Source organism: Fukomys damarensis, unplaced genomic scaffold (genome assembly GCF_012274545.1).
Source record: "Fukomys damarensis isolate Sample0158 unplaced genomic scaffold, DMR_v1.0_HiC HiC_scaffold_23, whole genome shotgun sequence".
Taxonomy (NCBI): domain Eukaryota; kingdom Metazoa; phylum Chordata; class Mammalia; order Rodentia; family Bathyergidae; genus Fukomys; species Fukomys damarensis.
The window spans coordinates 23,125,128-23,132,144 of NW_022900935.1; the positions used below are offsets into that span (position 1 = coordinate 23,125,128).

Below are 7,017 nucleotides of genomic sequence, written 5' to 3' on the forward strand. Positions count from 1 at the left end.
AAAACTCTCTTTCAAAATGGATGGGGAAATAAGACACTTCCACGACAAAGAACACCTGAGAAACTACATGAATACCAAACCAGCACTACAAGCAATTCTAAACAAGATCCTAGAAAAAGACAATGAAGGCAACAACACCATGAGGCCCAACAGAGCAAATCAAGTAGGCAAGGCAAGAAACTAAAAGGAGAAGGTGAAAAAGTAAAAAAGAGTCAACAAAAGGCCAATAACATGTCAATAATAAGTCAGTACATATCAGTTATAACCAGCAATGTCAATGGCCTCAACTCACCAATCAAGAGAAATAGACTGGCAAAATGGAATCAGAAGCAAAATCCAACAATATGTTGTATACAAGAAACACAATATATATATAAATACTGAATTTTGGGAAACTTTAACGGTGCTGCCAACTTTGGAAAAAGTCATCCCAATTTACTGTGTTGACTTGGCATTGTACAGAAATGGACAACCATATTGGTCTAGAAATATTAATTTATTTTTATTTTTATTTTTTATTTTGTTTCTATGTGTACGGGGATAACACATCATACTAAATATGTAAGGTCATATCTACATGGGTTTCATTACAGAAACTAATAAAGTATTCTCTAAATAATGAAAAAAAGAATAAGATAAGACTATAAGAGCGAGAAGCAATTTAAATATGTTCAGGGACCATTTTCATCTCCAGAATTAAGGATTACTTTAATGTTACATCATTGCCTTTTCTCTTTACTTTCCTTTTTAGTTTTAATTTAAGATTCCCTATTTTTAATGTTCATACAGAGATTTAACTGAAATACCGAATAGTTTCTTTGGTGTGAAAAACTATAATAGTACACAGGATCCTAATGAGATAATTAATAATATGAAATAGGAAGTAAAGGGCTAAAGGTGTAGGGAAAGTGGGAAGGGTGGGGGAAAGGTAATAAGGGAGAGGAAAAAATGTGAGAAACTGAAAAAATGGAAATAAAGTGTTTGTAAATGGGGAGGGGAGGAGGGGGTGAAGGGAGGGCAAGGACAAGGGGAAAAAATGAGAATCAAGACCTATTATGTAAAGGTACAGAATCCCAATGATGAATGTAATTGTACTGTATACCTAGATTGTACCAATAAACTCAATAAAAGGAAAAAAAAAAGAATCAAGTTCTCCAAGGAAAAAGATAAAGAGAGGATATGCGAGACAACAAAAGAAAAAAGTAACACATGAGAGTGTCTTAATTTGCCTGACATCAGACTTCTCATCAGAAACCTTACAGGACAGGAGATAGTACGAGGAGAGATTCACAATACTGAATGAGAAAAAAATTCCCACCAAGAATATTATACCCAGCAAAGCCACCACTTAGATTAAAAACTGAGAAAGACATTTCCAGACAAAAGCTGAGAGACTTTCCCACCACCAGCCCTGTCCTATAAGAAATGCTAAACAATGTTTTTCAAATTGAAAGAAAGAAATGCTAATATATGAGTTTATCAAACAGTATAAAACTCACTGGTAAGAGTAACTATGCAGACAAATTTTAAATGATGTTGTATTCATGGTGCATATACCATACTTTCAGTATGAAAACTAAAAGAAAAAATTATTTTAATTTATATTAAAGATACTCATAGCTATATTAATATGTTATGACACAGATGTTATAGAAAGATATAAAATGAAGCATCAAAAATTCATAATTTGGTGAGAAATGAAGTATAAGTATAGTTTTGTTGTGTGTGTGTATGTGTGTGTGATCCGTCTTTCACAAAAGTCTTGGGGCTTCTAAAAGGACTAAACATCATCATGTTATAAAAACTATTCCAGAGTATAAGAAATATAGACACGCAATAGTTACAAAATTCTGCATAAATTCCTAATGAATTAAAGCATGAAGAGTGTATGCAGGGCCAGGGATTTAGCTCAGTGGTTCTGCCACCTACCTTGCAAGCACAAGGACCTAAATTTGATCCTGGTACAAAAAAAAAAAAAAAAAAGCATATGTAAAATATACATAGAATATTTTGTATAAATGTAAGATGTAGATTGAACTTCTAAATAAGACCACATATACATCAAAAGGGGAAAAGTGATTGATTTGACAATATATAAAAATTTTCAAAAGAAAAATAAGTGGTAAATATTTGCAAAATATGTAATATACATGAGAGATATACAAAATATATATAATATATAAAGTACGTATATTCAGAGCACATAAGTACCACTTTAAAAAAATAAAAACTAGTGGGAAAAGTTGACCAATGATATGAACAGGGAACTCACAAAAAATAAATTTCATATGGCCAATAAACATACCATTGTCCAACCTCATTACTAATCAGTGAAATTCAAAATAAGAACATTAATTTGCCCATCAGATTGGGCCAGAAATGAAAAGGACTGATTGTTTTCAATTTTGGCAGTGATTTAAAAGAAGTAAAAAGGGCCAGGTATTTAGCTCAGTGGTTCTGCTGACTGCCTTGTAAGCACAAGGACCCAAGTTTGATCCCCGGTACCATAACAAAACAAAAACATAGTGTATAAAGAAGTAAATATACCCATAGACTTTTTTCTTAAATATATAAACTCTTCGTTAATTATAATGTAAACATATTTTTATTTCCCAAAGTTAAAATTCCACTAAAAAGACATGGCTGCCTGGTGGTCATTGATGACAGTCACTTTTGATTCTATAATTATAACAGTTTCATTCCCTATAAGAAGCTCCCCGTGTACCCTAGAAAAGGGGTGATGAACAATTGGTTTCAACTCAGATATAGGATTCATGTTATTTACATTCTTTGTTATCCTTTAAATGGAATAATACTCTTTGAGAAGAACCTATTAAAAGTAAATACGACTTTGACCCAGAAGTCGAAAAGGTATGATTTATTATTACTATGTTACTGATGTCACTGTATGCTTCTACCTAAGAAAGAAATGGAACAAAATCATATCTTTTGAGGTTCATATAAATGCAATGGTAAAACATGTTTTTAAAAAGTCTGGAAGCCGATTTTAACCTCTGGTGTGAGGCCTACTATTGAAGAAAGGGAAAGGTTAACCTTTACTTATCAATATTATTTGAATGTTTATAATTGGTATATTAATATTTATTGTATAGTTAGAGAAAAATGAAAATAAATTACAAATGATGGCAGCAAACCATTCAGGGGCTGAGGTGACCAGGCTAAGGTGACCACTTTAACAGTCATTTAAGAACTAGCAAAGACACCCTCTAAGGCCCATAACACTCTAATCCCAGAGACTGACTTGCACTTCAAGGGCAGCACAAGGCAAAGTACAACTTCTCAGGCAGCAGCATATGCCACCTGCATTCAGGGACCGGCCTTAGGATTGTGGCTGTGCCCTCCCAAGTATGATCACAGCTCCAGACCGAGCTGCTGAGAACCTCCCACAAGCTCTGCAGGAGGCTGAGACTTCCCAGGAGAAGAGCAGAATTGCTATCAACTGAGAGTGACTCTCTCGGAATCCTAATTAAGTTTAAGGTATTTCTTCAAAGTCTCCACTCCTCTTCCCTCCCCACTACAGAGAGTCCAAGTTTATTCCCCAGGCTGTGGGGGCTTCTCCTGGGTGCCTCTGTCCCTGGAGCCCTCCTTCCTAGATGTGGCCCAATTAAGCCACAGTAGAGTTGCTCTGAAGTGAGAATTCCTGGGAGGCTTGTTAAGTTCAGTGCTTAAGAAAATGGAAAAACATCATTAAGAACTTCAGCTGATTAAGCAGCTGGACCACCCCCAGCCGCTAAGCAGGAAAAGCAGAAGGGACTCAGTGTCCCTCAGAGGTACCGGAATAAACTTGTTTTAACTTTTTCCTAACTCCATCCCAAGTGTGTACACCAGCTACTAAGCACAGACCCAAGGTACCTTCCGTTTCACCACCAGCACCCTGTTGTTTTACCACACATTGCATCATCGTAGGCTCATCTCCCCACTGGTGTTCTCATTGCCACTTTTATCCACGATCACACCAAAACAGTTGTCCTATCTCTATTGTGTTACCAGGTGACCACCATTCAGCTTTACAGTGTCATCACTGTCGTGACCACCACTGTAAATACATCTGCAGCTCAGGAGCACAGAGCAGTGTGATGAAGACTCAGAAGAAGAGTCTTTATTTGAAAAACAGGCAAGAAAAATATTTTTCAATAGCTATTCTACCACTTCAATCAGTTGCAAGAGAACAAAACACGCTATGATAAAAAGGTAATAGACTAAGAAGAATATAGTAAGTGTAATAAAATGAAATTGGGCCCTGGAAGCAGTAACCATAAAAATTAACCCAGCATAAAAATTGAAACATTCCCTAGGATGGGGGGATTACAATTACAGAATGAGGATGAGATGCATTCTATAAGGTTAGAGGATTTCTAAAGAAGAAAGCAGTAAACGGATCTGAGGCAGTATCTGAATGTATGATATACATAAAAACTTTCTGAATCTCAAAAGAAATACTGTTGACATCAAAGTGTCCACTATATTCCAGGGAAAGTTTAGAAACAGCTCTATACCTGCATATGTTTGCCTGATAATCTACCACACTGCAGCTAGAATGATCCATTCACATGCAAGAACATCATTACCAGGTTTAAATATTTCAGTAATATTCCAGAACTCAAAATACAAACAAAATCCCAGAGCAGCCCACAGGCTCATGGTTTGGTCCTGCACGTTTCCTCCCTCTTTTTCACCTAACTGGTCTTCATTCTGTCCCTTGCACATGGCATGCTCCTTCTGGCAACATGAACTTGGTAGAACTTGTTCTCTCGCCCCTGAACACTCTCAACCCTCCACCGCCAATTTCCTTTACTGAACGCCTACTTTATGATCTCATACGGCCTCAGACTTCCACAAGGAAAGCTTCCAGCTCACTCTAAGCTAAATGGATTTATTATAAGCTCTTGTAGCACCATGCACCTTTGACCTACGTCCCTCTAACAAATGGATTGATTATAACATCCATGAGAGCAGGGATAAAGAGGCAAGTCATGTGTCAAAGCCCTGTCCCAACAAGCTGATGTGCACTACATTTCATGGTAATCACGCACATCCTTGCCACACCCTGTGGGGAAGTGCAGACAGCCTCCATGTTCTTCCTCTTCTCCCTGCCTTCGAGGGCCTCTCCAGTGTTACCTGCTGCCTTCCGAATTCTCCAAGTGAGAAGGAGGCACCTTTCTCATTCATTCACAAACTTTCAAAGGACCTTATGAAATCTCCCACCATCTCAGGGTGCCCCTGTCCAATGGCATTATGGGTGAGGGTGGGGAGGAAGCCCAGAGTTGCTACAACTCAGCCCAAACTTTTCTCCACAATCTCTCTAATCCGTCTCTTGCAGAGCTCTCGCTTGACCGGTAAGGAAGACCTCTTTCAGGGAAAGGAAAGAGAAAGAGCCATACTGCCTTTCCCACTAGAACAAGGAACACAACAAATACTCCTATTCAGTGACTCTTCCCTCTACATTTCCAGTCTTTTTGTATATTTGAAAGATGTGTGACGATAGTGATGTCACAGGATTGCCTTGTGTCTAGCAACTTTAGCCAAGCATGGTAGTACATGCCTGTAATCCCAACACTGAGGAGGCTGAAGCAGGAGGATCGCTGCAAGTTTAAGGCCAGCCTGAACTACAAAGTGAGACCCTGCCTCAGACAAAAAGTGGCACTTTACTTTTGAGCTAACAGGAAAAGTCCAGTCAGCAACCTTTTATGGTTATCTTCCTAGAAGACGGAAAGATAGGAAATATTAGGGGATATGAAAAGGGAATAAACTATAATCCCTCTTCTCTGAACCCAGTGAGATTTTCCTCATAGTGTATTTCCTTCCAAAATATCAAAATGATATTTTGTATAACCTGGCATCACTGTATCCCAGTCATTTATTTGGTAGATTTGTTTTCCACTTCATGTTTTATCACACTTGCTCCCAGTTGCTTCACACCCAAGATTTTTATCATCCTAAATGGATACATAATAACAGGTACAATTTAACAAAATTTTCTTTTGTAAGAAATACTGAAATACAGAGCTGGGCGTGGTGGCGCACACCTGGAATGCCAGCACTCGGGAGGCTGAGTCAGGAGGATCGCTGCGAGTTTGAGACCAGCCTGGGCTACATAGTGAGTTTCAGGTCAGTCTCAACTCCATAGTGAGACCCTGTCTCCAAAAAAAAAAAAAGCAAAGAAAAGAAATACTGAAATATGTACCTTTGTGTCGCGAGCCGCAATGTCAGAATCCTGCCAGCAGGTCCCAAACCCGAGGGAGGAACAACAGGAGAGCAGTTTCACGAACTTAGTTCCAGGCTCATGCTCTCTTTGTAGCAAGGCCCCGTTTATTTTTCAGGGTGGGGTATATATAGGCTAGAACCGAAACCAAAAGTGTAAACATTTATACTCTTCAGCTGCATGGGAGCGAGGGCTGTACGGGAGGGAGAGTACCGCCCACACATTCCAGGGGGAAACAATAACAACCATTATGGGTTACATCTGCTACCAGCTGAACTCGCCCGTTGGTATGGACCACAGCCCATCCGTGCCGGCGAGGTGACTCAAAGTTCAAACATGGCTAGGCCTATGTCAAGGCTCACCATGATGGCTCACCATACCTTTGCATATGTAGAACTCTGAACTTTTGACTAATTCCTTCCAAATTATTACTAGAATTAATTTCCTAAACCATGTTGGATGTCTGATTTTGCTGGCCAGCATCCATTCGCACTGCTTTTAGTAACAGTACCTCGAAGCTTCTCTGTGTGTAAGCTTAGAAAAGCCCAGAAATTCCAACATACTGGTTTGTATGGCTAAAAGAAGGAAATTATCAAAGTATGACTTCATGAGTCACATGGTTTACTACCATACAAAGAGTATCATTCTGCTCACATTGCTTAAAATAGGGAGAATAAGAACAAATCTCACTGGGATTACACTTGACCGATGAGGTACAGTGACCACATAGGGAGTTTCAAATTTGCCACAGTGCAGTTATTAAATGTAGTTGCTCAATTAGGATGGAAACATCT

The 7,017-nt window shown here is 38.6% G+C and overlaps 1 protein-coding gene across 5 annotated transcripts in view; it reads right to left on the minus strand.

The window, feature by feature from the left end:
• Positions 1–7,017, minus strand: part of LOC104869131 (putative olfactory receptor 2B3) — a 166,808-nt gene that overhangs the window by 152,464 nt on the left and 7,327 nt on the right. For 2 of the 5 annotated variants that reach the window (XM_033767656.1, XM_033767654.1), the window contains exon 1: positions 6,206–6,285. The exons of the other annotated variants lie outside the window; for them this stretch is intronic. The gene's annotated coding sequence lies outside the window, so the exon portion shown is untranslated. Of the gene's footprint in view, positions 1–6,205; positions 6,286–7,017 lie in introns of those variants that run through there. 5 annotated transcript variants of the gene reach the window in all.